Source organism: Phoca vitulina, unplaced genomic scaffold, assembly GCF_004348235.1.
Source record: "Phoca vitulina isolate PV1807 unplaced genomic scaffold, GSC_HSeal_1.0 scaffold70, whole genome shotgun sequence".
In the NCBI taxonomy this organism is placed as follows: Eukaryota; Metazoa; Chordata; class Mammalia; order Carnivora; family Phocidae; genus Phoca; species Phoca vitulina.
In genome coordinates, this window is record NW_022589773.1 from 7,633,865 (window position 1) to 7,645,127 (window position 11,263).

Here is an 11,263-nt window from a genome sequence, read left to right on the forward strand (position 1 = left end):
CCCCCCCCCCCCCCCCCCCCCACAATTTGAAGTACTTTCAGAATTAAGTGGAAGGTGATACCACTGAAGTAAGATGAAGGAACCCTGGAAAGATTTCTTTGTTAAAGGAGCTTTGGAAAACGTAAGATGAAGGTAAATAATAAAGTTTGGATGGATGTAAGTACACATTGCTGTGTTAATAAAACTACGTCACCTATATTCTGCTCTAGTTGGAGTTTTGATGGTCGACACGAAAAGAAATGAGCTGTGGCCAATGGAAGAGGAGGTGAGGGTCACAGGGAGTGTGGTGCTGAGAACACTCGGCAGAGGTGATGAAAGGCAGATTTGTAGATACAAAAAAAAAGGAAAACTTAATGGGGAGATAGGAGATGCCAGACTGAGGGACATTTTTGGTCACTGGAATCTTTGGCTCAGTGGGGCCAAGGCTGGACAGGGGTGGTGGTGGCAAGGGGACAGGTGTCAGAAGGTTTCAGTCTGTGACCTCAGGACAGGGGCCTCTCTCTCATCACCTCCTCAGCCAAGAGCCCATGGGGTTATCTAAGCATGCTCTGATCTTGCAGTGGGAGTGTTATGCATTTTATTCTTGCTTTGATCCAAGAGATTAGTGTGCTCTTCACCACGTTCTCCATGAAGAGAGTGGGGACAGACAGGATTTAGAGGAAACCCGGGGGACCTGCTTACAAGCTACTATGCTTAGAGGCAGAGAGCATTCTAACTTTTCCCCCAAGATAAAGTGAAACTGCAGATACCCAGGACAGGAACCAGCTCCCAGCCTGTGTCTGCACAAGGACATTCTCTACAGTGGAGGCAGAGCCTGGGGGACAGCTCATAGGCCCCTAAAAAAGGGTTTTGTGTGTTACCAGACAGTCTTGGTCATCATGTGATACCTCCTTTCAGACTTTTCATCAGCCAGTGAGTCAACACACACCGAATAACCACAGGGTGCTATTAGTGTTAAGTGTTCAGTCATATTAAAGGGCCTTATAGGGGCACCTTGACATGGATATGTAAGAATTTCCCCTGGCTCAGTTGGTTAAGTGTTCACCTTTTGCTTTCGGCTCAGGTTGTGATCTCATGGGTTGTGGGATGGAACCCTGAGGTGGGCTCCCAGCTCAGTGGGAAGTTTGTTTGAAGATTCTCTCCTGCGTCCCCTTCCCCTCAAGCTCTGTCTCTTTTTCTCCCTCCCTCTCTGAGTGGATGGATAAATCTTAAAAAAAAATAGAGGGTCTTATAACATAGGCCACATTTCTTTCTACTTTCTAGGGCTTTGCCCATGTGCACACTGGCCAGAGAATCTTTATTTATACCATTTCAAGAACACCATTATAATAGAAGTTGCCTCTAAAAATGCAGCAGTTAATGTTGTATGGAGCAAAAAGAAATGGAAAGAGCAAGCAAGGGTTTTGGCATCAAAACTAGATGCCAAATCTGGTCCAGCTCCAGCTGAGAGATCTTGGGCCAGCTGCCTGACCTCTGAATGTTTTCCCCTCATCTATAAAATTAGGATACTGTTGTTGATGATGATGTTGATCCCTAGCTCCTGCTGTTATGAATAACACATAAAGTGTGAAGGGTAATGTGAGTGTCAGCTGTTCTAGCTGTAACTCAGGGTTGGAGTCCTTGGTCCCATGAAAGCCTAGATCTGCTATTTCTGGCCCATAGCAGGGTTTCCTGGAGGTGAGCATGACAAGCTTTTCATGGTGGGTGCAGACAACCTCGGGTTCCGAGGAAAGCCATCTCCAGACCTCACTAGTAGCCCTGATGGATGATAGAGACTTCTGTGCAGATGTTGTGGGGCAGGATCATGCTTACTGTCTTGCAAGCTTATGCAAAATAAGCTCTACTCTACATTAGTTTTTAGAAATTATAAACTGCTGCAGGGCTCTGAGTCTAGATTCAATACTTTTGAAATCTTGATAAATAGAATTAAAGGAAAACACACAATTTAGAGACTATCAGGTGTTTTCTTCTTTTATGAAAGGTAAAGTCTGAATTGTAATTTTTCTCTTTGAGAAAAGTTAAAAAAATTATCTCACTATTGGTTTAGTTTTCCAAAGATGAAGCCAAGATCCTATACTGGAATGGAGTTCAAGACAATGTAGAACTACATGGCTTTCTACAATAATGCCAAGGTGGTCTTTACTGTGGGTAGAATTGCATTTCTTCATTCATTCATTCATTCACTTATTCATTTAACTAGGATGCACTGAGCTACTGTGTGCCTACCTCCTCTAGGTCCTGAGTGCTGCCCTCTGGAGCTCATGTCACTCATGCTGGGTACTGTGCAGTCAAGGGGTTATCTGACAGGGGATGGGCCTGGTCTTGGAAGACTTCCCTGAATAAGTGAGTTGAAGCTAAGATCTGCAGGATGAGTCAGACTTTATAGTGAAAAGAAGATGAGTACTCACTTCGGTGGCACAGACTAAAATTTTTTTTTTTTTTTTTAAATTGGAACAATACAGAGAAGATTATCATAGTCCCTGTATAACAGTGACATGCAAACTAGTGACATGTTCTGCATTTTTGCATGACAACATGAGTGTATTTAATACCATACAACTGTATACTTAAAATGGTATATTTTATGTTGTGTCTATTTTACCGTAATAAAATAAAGGGGGGTGGTGTTGAGAAGGTCCTGCTGCAGGCAGAGGGGCTAGCAGGGAGAAATGTCTAGTGGGAAGGAGCGTGGATGAGAACAAAGCCAGCAGGACTTGTTTGTCAAGATTCGGGGGTTGGTGTGTGGCCCAAGATGAAGCTGGAGTTGCAGGCAGAGGCCACATCAAACCTGGATATTGATGTCCTGAAACCAGTGGGAGATTGTGGAGGGCTTTCATCAGGGCAGTGATGTATTTGTGTTTTAAAAAATCACCCTGGACTGGGGTGGAGAGCAGGTGGAGGAGCCACAGACGAGGCTGAGCAGTTAGGAAGGTGTCAGAGTTCTTCAGGAGGGAGATTGGGTGCCACTTGAACTAGGGCATTAGGCATGGAGACAAATGGATAGACTTGAGAAGATTTGGGGAGCAAATGGCTAAACATGACGGGTTCCTCAGGGGCAAGGGAAGAGACCCAAGAGAGATTTCCATGTTTCTTGATGGATGGTGGTGTCAGTGACTGGGACAGGAAACACAGAGAGAAGGAGTTTGTAGAGGTGTATCACAATTCTTGTTTAGGTCATGCAGAGTTTGTGGATCTTGGGAGGTTTCCAGTTGCCAGTGCAGGGGCTCCCATGCATAGGTGTTGACTCAGAGTTCACAGAGGCCCACACTAATTTCTGGCAGAGTCTCTGATGTTACTACCTGGCTCACAGCACAGTGTTGTTCCCTGAGGCACATCTGTCACATGCCTCACAGTGGACATGGGAAGCATCAGGACCACTCCCAAGAGAAAACAGGTGGAACGCCCAGTCTGCCTCATGCAGCAGGTTGGCCTGCTCCATTGGGCAGCTGACAAAAACAATTTCTTCTTCTAATGGCTGCTCTCAAAGAAGACACATTGGCTTTGTGACAGAATCTTGACTGAACTGTATGTGGTGTGGGTGTTGAGTATACACAGCTGGGATGCCATGTGTGTGTCCTACTCTGGTCTTTAGATCCAAGGATGAACCATCATGAGTGCTTCTGAAACATCAGCATATAAAACAGAAGCTGGACGATGAATAACTGAAGATTAATGTGATGTCCTGTCGCAGGCTTGAGTCCTTAGAACAACTGCTTTTTCATTTAATTTTGGAAAATAAAAAACATACAGAGTGGAGATCCACCGTAGGCAAAAGTAACATTCTTGAGCTCTCCTTCCTGCCTCTAGCCTCTCCATAATCTTGGGACTGTCCCAGACTCATTCTGAAGTAACTCCATTTTTATTCATGCCCCACTGACGAAAGATAGGTAAAAGCTTCAATTTAATAATCAAATGTCGAGAAAACAATGTTTTTTAAAGGCTCTTGCTTTAGGACATACCATCTAGGCAACTAAGCATGTAATAAATGCCTATGATTAATCACACATGCCTGAAGAAGTAAATGTTGGCTAATTTGAATGGCAACTTTGATGTATACTCACAGACTAAGTTCCCTCATAGTGTACAAAAGTGTACAGGCCAAATTCTGGGGTAAGGTCAGAAATTGATGTTCTGGAAGTGACTGGTCATAACTGATTTTAAAGTGGATAAGACTATGAGATAACCCCTCAGGTTTGATGGTAAATATGTACTTAAGTCTTGGTTGACAAATGTCAATTAAGGTGACCTTTGTATGTCCTTGAGAAAATACAATATGATGTAAATAAAGGTTATATATAAACAAATAAAAATTATAAGCATGTCTAAGGAAAGCATTCTACCATGAAAACAGAAGGGTGATGGTACACCTGGAGTATAGGGATAAGGGTCAAAAGGTGAGAATACGAGGGGTTTTGCCTCTGTTCCAATTCCACAGTCACCAAGCACAATTCTCTTATTTAATTTGTATCTGAATGTTGGCTTTGCTGCAGGTGGAAGAGGTGCCAAAAACCTGGTACAATGATTCTCAATCACCTAATCAAAATATTCCTTATTGTAAATTTCTACCTTGTTATTCTGATTTATTTAAACTGGTAAGTTTTATTGGTGCTAATCAGTTCCATAACCTTTAAACTGATCTTGCTCATGAGCCTACAATCTGTGGGGTGGCAGGACATTTTAGACTTGCCAGTTAGCAGTATTTTGGTTTAAAAAGAACATTTTGAATTTGACCATTTGGTTTATTTAAAGTCCCATTGCAGGGGTGCCTGGGTTGTTCAGTTGGTTAAGTGTCTGACTCTTGATCTCAGCTCAGGTCATGATCTCCTCAAGCCCCAAGCTGGGCTCCGTACTCAGCAGGGAGTCTGCTTGAGATTCTCTCTCTCCCTGTTCCTCTGCCACTCCCCTCCATGCTCTCACATGCTCTGTCTCTCTGTCTCTCTCTCTAGCTCAAGTAAATACATAAATCTTAAAAAAAAAAAAAATCCCATTCCATATGGGAATTTGTCTTAGACAAAAGCTCAGTCTTCACAGTGTGACTATCCTGTTTTACCTCTTCTACAACATAGTGTCCCAAAGTATGAAGCTTGTTGTATAATAAAGAATTTGCCTGGCCTTTGTCCTGGTTTCTGGGAGGTCATGGAAGCTCTGTGTTATGACTCTTCCAGACCTTGTCCTATGTATCTTTTCATGTTTCACCCTGACTTGAATCTTTTATAATAAAACTGTATTTTTAAATACAGTGATTTCCTGAGTTCTGTGAATTGATCTAGTGAATTAATGAAACAAAGGTGAGGAGGTGGGCATGGGAACCTCCTGGACTTGTAGTCCTTTGGTCAGAAATGCAGATGGCCTGGGGATCCCTGAACTTGTGGCTGGCATCTAAAGTGGGGACAGTCCTATTGGGAACTGTGCCTTCTAGCCTGTGGAGTCTGATGCTAACTCCCAAGTGTTTGCATCAGACTTGAACTGAATTGCTATACACAAAGGCTGTACTCATGGCAGGGGCAGCGATATAACTATACTGTCCTGGTGTCCTCTGGATTGTTTCTGAGTCACATCCCTCAGGTAAGCTCAGTCTCTCTCTCTCTCTCTCTTTTTTTTTTTTAAAGATTTCATTTATTTATTTGACAAGGAGAGAGAGACAGCGAGAGAGGGAACACAAGCAGGGGGAGTGGGAGAGGGAGAAGCAGGCTTCCCACCGAGCAGGGAGCCCGATGTGGGACTTGATCCCAGGACCCTGGGGTCATGACCTGGGCCAAAGGCAGACGCTTAACGACTGAGCCACCCAGGCACCCCAAACTCAGTTTCTCTTATCTTCATTTCATTTCATGTCTTTTGTCTCTAGAGGCACATGTGTCTTGGGAGAGACTCATAATATATAAGTTGACTTTTTTGATTATTGTTAGAGCATTGAAATAGCTTATAACTTTTTAAGTGATTAAAAAGTCAAAATTTCTTAGGAGGTCTGAAAATCATATTTTTAACAACTGGTGTCTGTTGTTATCCAGGATGATGCTGAACCCAAGGGATGCCAATGTCCTTCTCCGAAAAATTAATTCTAAGATCAAACACTGAAGGGGACATAAGGTACTACTGTGAACACAGAAGCTATGCTGCTTTAAGAAACAAACTTCTCCCAACTTGTTACTCAGAGGAGGCACTCCCACCACTACTCTTCTCGGCCTCTTACACAAAATTCCTTAAGAGCGTGGGGTCTGCTGAGGACTCTTCTGCTCCACCTCTGGGGTATCTATTCTTCTTGGGAGCCGATGTTCCTCTGACAGCAGTTGCCATCCTCCACCTCAGCACTGGCACAGATTTTTCAACTCTGGCTGCAGGTTAGAATCACCAGGGAAGGTTTCATAAAATGTCCATAGCTGTCTCTACCTTCAGAAAATCTTGCTTACACAGCCTAGGTAATTCTGGCTTCTGCTGAACACGGCCTTAAAAGGCTCTGTGCTCAGGGGTGGGGTGGGAGGGATGGGGTGAATGGGTGATAGACACTGGGGAGGGTATGTGCTCTGGTAAGCGCTGTGAATTGTGCAAGACTGTTGAATCTCAGGTCTGTACCTCTGAAACAAATAATGCAATATATGTTAAGAAAAAAAAAAAGAAGATAGCAGGAGGGGAAGAATGAAGAGGGGGAAATCGGAGGGGGAGACGAACCATGAGAGACGATGGACTCTGAAAAACAAACTGAGGGTTCTAGAGGGGAGGGTGGTGGGAGGATGGGTTAGCCTGGTGATGGGTATTAAAGAGGCACGTTCTGCATGGAGCACTGGGTATTATGCACAAACAATGAATCATGGAACACTACATCTAAAACTAATGATGTAATGTATGGTGATTAACATAACAATAAAAAATTAAAAAAAAAAAAAGGCTCTGTGCTCTGCAGTTTCCTGCAGCCTGCTGGCTTGGTTAACACCCAGGGAAAAAGTCCCTATCCAGCTGCATCTCCTGATGCACTCCGGGGCTAGGCACATTCTGTTTTTGTCTTAGCTTTTACTACTAGAAAGAGAGTTGTCAGTTTGAAGTATTTCATCTAGTTTTGCAGTTCCAATGAAGCATCTTCAAATTAATATTAAGAAAACCAACAACTACTTTATTTTTTTTTCAAGGTATGGAAGAAAATTTATTTAGCTTTGTGAGGCTTTACTTTCACAATAATACATACCCTTGGCACTGTAAGACCCTATTAAAGTTTCACAAATTGCCTTAATAAGATAAATATTTAGGTTGATTTTATGAGACTTTCAGACATTAAGTTTGAGAAAGTTAGTGGTTTCCAGAATTTGCACAGATGATGACAATCAAAACAAATAAAATAAAGAATAAAGTAAAATAAAGAATAAAACTTTCTTAATACCCCTAATAACATAGTAAGTTGCAGTTTCTAATCAAACACCTATTTCTAGGTTATATTCATTTTGATCTCTTATTTTCCATTTTACTCTGGTATTTTCTTCTGAATATAGGTTACAAATAATCTTTTGTATTAACTCCCGGTTTTAATACCACAAAGTCACCTGTTTTAACTTGACTATATTTTTATCACTTAGTGTAGGATACACTTTTTAAACTAGTTATACTCCAGTAACTTTGTGAATGAAAAAAGGGGAAGAAAACTAAGAACAAATAATGGAGTCATTCTTTCACTGATCCTCATCCAATTTCAGGAAAATCACTTTCCAAAAGCAGCAATTCTAATAAATCTTTCCATGTCTAAAAAGAAACTGAAACAAAAGGGAAATCATGGGAAACCTGTGATAGTTTACTAGATATTGTGGGCTTTTAGTAGCTCAACACCGGTAATACTTGATAATCAAGAGTAAATTAATAGGCTAACATTTAAAAGTGTATACTTTAATAAGCATATAAACAATTAGGTAAGCTTGTGGAGAAGCAGACCAAGATACATATATTAGGAGATACAATTGTCCGTCTAATTTTCTAGATTTTTTTTTTTTTTTTTTGCAGAGTATTTATTCAAGTTGTTTACTATATAATTTCTCCTATGCCATTTTGGAAGTCCTTTATTGTAAAGACTAGTCTTTTGTCTGATGACAAACAGCAGCCACACTGTCAGTGATTATTCTGGACCTCCAGGTTGGATAAATTCAATTTCTTCTTTTTTTTAAAAAAAAAAATTTTATTAGTTTATTTGACAGAGAGAGAGACAGCGAGAGAGGGAACACAAACAGGGGGAGTGGGAGAGGGAGAAGCAGGCTTTCCGCAGAGCAGGGAGCCCGATGCGGGGCTCAATCCCAGGATCCTGGGATCATGACCTGAGCCGAAGGCAGATGTTTAACGACTGAGCCACCCAGGCGCCCCAAATTCAATTTCTTCTTGAGATACAAGTTTCCTTCTGTATTTCTGAGGTAATATTTTTATTATTCCTGCAGTGTCTGGTGGACCCTGATGCATCAACAAATCTGGGGATTTACTTCCCTTAGAATGCTGTGAAATTGAAGAAGAGTGAGGCAGTAGCCCTGTGATCTCAAAACTTCTGATACGTTAGGTTTAGGATTGTCTCTTCTGTCAGGGAACCTTATTAATGGAGTATGTGGCTTGACTACCTGAACGACCCTGCTGGCAGACGCCATCTTGCTGCCCATCATGACCCCAGCAACAACTACTTTATTTAATGAGAACTTACACCGTGCTAAAGTTTTACATGTATTTTCTTTTTCTTAGCCTTTTTGTGGTGAAATATGACCCACATACAGAAAGAGTTTACAAAACAAAAATATGCATCTGAGAGAATTATCACAAAGCAAACACTCGTATAAGCGTTGCCTAAATTAAAAAAGAAACACAACACTGCTAGCACTCAAGAAACTACCCAGTCCCCCCTTCTCACTAACCCCTCATTCCCCATCAAAGGTAGCCTCTACCCTGACATTTAAGGTAATCACTCCCCTGTTCCTTTTGATCATCCATCACCAAATATGCATCTCCAAATTTGAGTTTTGCCTTGCAGCTTGTGAATTTCACACCCAGGGAATCTCACAGTATGTGTTCTTTTGTGTTCAGCTTCTTTTGCTCAATATCACATTTGAGATGCATCCATATTGTTATATGCAGATGAAATTAATTTATCTTCATTGCATGAAAATAAATCCATTTACCCACTCTACTGTTGAATAGCATCTGAGCCAATTCCAGATTATGGTCATTGCAACAATGCTGCTATGAGCATTCTTGCACATATCTCCTGATGCACATGGAATTGCTGGGCTATGGGCCACGCTCATCCTTCACTTCAGTAGGCATGCTGAGCTATTTTCCTAAGTGGCTGCATTAATTCACATACCCACACACTATACTCTCACCAACACCTGGTATTGCCAATCATCCTCTGGCTAGCTGCGCTGGTGAGTGTGTATGGCAGCTCACCATGGTTTTGCTTTGCATTTCCCAATATAGTGAGGATGAACACCCACCTTCTTCTATGTTCATTGGCCACCTCAGTATCTTCCCCTGAAAAGTGCCTGTTCAGTTCTTTTGCTCATTTTCCCCAAATTCTCTGCTCATCTCATGATTTTCAGGATATTCTGGATGCAAGCCTTCTCTGTTATAGTTGAAAAAATAGCCCCTTCAGTGCAAGACCTGACTTCTCATTCTCCCAAAGTAATGTACTGAGACAAACTAAGGCTCCAGTTTTAAAGCATACCATGTACATTTTCTCAAGTGATCCTTCCAAAATTCCTATGAGGTAGAATTATTGCCCCTATCCTGAGGGAGAGGAAACTCGTTCTTACAGAAGTTAGCTAACATGTCTAATAAGTGGCAGAACTGAGATTAGTTTTCAGATCTGCCTGACTCCAAAGCCCATGCACTTAATCCCCAGGCTCTACTAATAATGACTTTATATTTATGTCTTGGTCACAGTCCCAGCAAGCAACACCTGAAAGCCAGGTTTGCAGACTTCTGTTCCTTTGTTAACTGCTCTCTGAACCACTATTCCACACAGGATAGACACACATTGACTGTTGCCTGTTAGTTATTAAATATTTACTTAAATAATATTGTGAATTTAATCCTGGGAAAAGTCTCAGGAAAGAATTGTTATCAGGCCACACTTGGTAAAAAGTTAGCTCTAGTTAACCTCTTTTACTTTTTTAACAAAGTTTTAACACTTAGTCCCAAGCATGACTGCATGTTCTCCCAATCATAAGCATGACAGGGGAAAGATCAATCATGAGAATTCAAGTGACATCTTCTGGACCCCCCACCTGTCCACTCAGCAATGTAGGGTCCCTGCCCTGTGCTGCATTTGGGGGAACTTAACTGAGTGCGTGTGGGCTAAGTTGGCCGGTAGAAGAAACAAGAGTGATGTCAGATTCATGGTGTTTCATCCTATGTTCAATGTATATCAAACAGAGGAGAGTGGAAAATAGAGGGATAGAAAAGGAATACCTGGCAAATGCCAACCAAAGAAAGCTGAATGGAAATATTAATATTAATATTAGAATAACTGTGATTTCTTTGTTACAGACAGCAAACATTTCCAACCCCATCTGCCAGCCACATTGCTCAGCTGTGGCACTCACCCAGAGGATGAGTCCTTGCACTCTGATTCATTATGAGAAAGTTTAAGGTTCTTCCCTTCTGCTTCTGGGTAAAGAAGGGCAATGCCCAGCTGTGACCTGGACACTCTCCTAGTGTGAGGCCAAGGAAAGAAGGTTCAGCTTTGACTTGATCATGAGGTGTTACTATTGATTGTTTTGCACCAAGACTAGCTTCTCTTAAGACCTGGTGCTATTCACAGCTGTGTTTATGACCAAATCTTCAGAGTCAGATAGAACGTGTGTTAAAAAAAGAGGCAACAAGCCCAAAATGAAGGAATTTGCCCCCCACCGCCCTCCAGCAGGCAGCAAACCAAGACTTAATTATAGTTTCAACCTATCCCAGGAGTGTGACCTTTTAATAGTCAATCTGATATTTCCTCATCGGCACTTGTGAGGTAATCTGCATGATACAAACCCTGCTGTGCCCTTCCTCCCCAAGAATCTTCTTGGCCAGAAACAATCCTTATGTTTCTTTTGCTAATAACTTCCTTGCCCCCTCCTCCTTCCTATAAAAAACCTTCCATTTGTACAACTCTTCCAGCATCTTTATATCTGCTAGATGGAATGCTGCCCAATTCATGAATCACTTAATAAAGCCAATTAGGTCTTCAAATTCACTTGGTTGAATTTTGTTTTTTAACAGTCTTATATCTGGAGGGAGGAGAAGCACTTGTTTGTTGACCTGGAAA

General features: G+C 41.7%; 1 non-coding gene and 1 pseudogene across 1 annotated transcript; one reads left to right on the forward strand and one right to left on the reverse strand.

The window, feature by feature from the left end:
* The first annotated feature begins 2,423 nt into the window (after positions 1-2,423).
* On the forward strand, positions 2,424-2,525 carry LOC116624801. The gene has a single exon (XR_004297957.1). It is a non-coding gene; the product is annotated as a U6 spliceosomal RNA (small nuclear RNA).
* Positions 2,526-7,665: 5,140 nt separating this feature from the next.
* On the reverse strand, positions 7,666-8,621 carry LOC116624761 (annotated as a pseudogene).
* Positions 8,622-11,263: the final 2,642 nt, after the last annotated feature.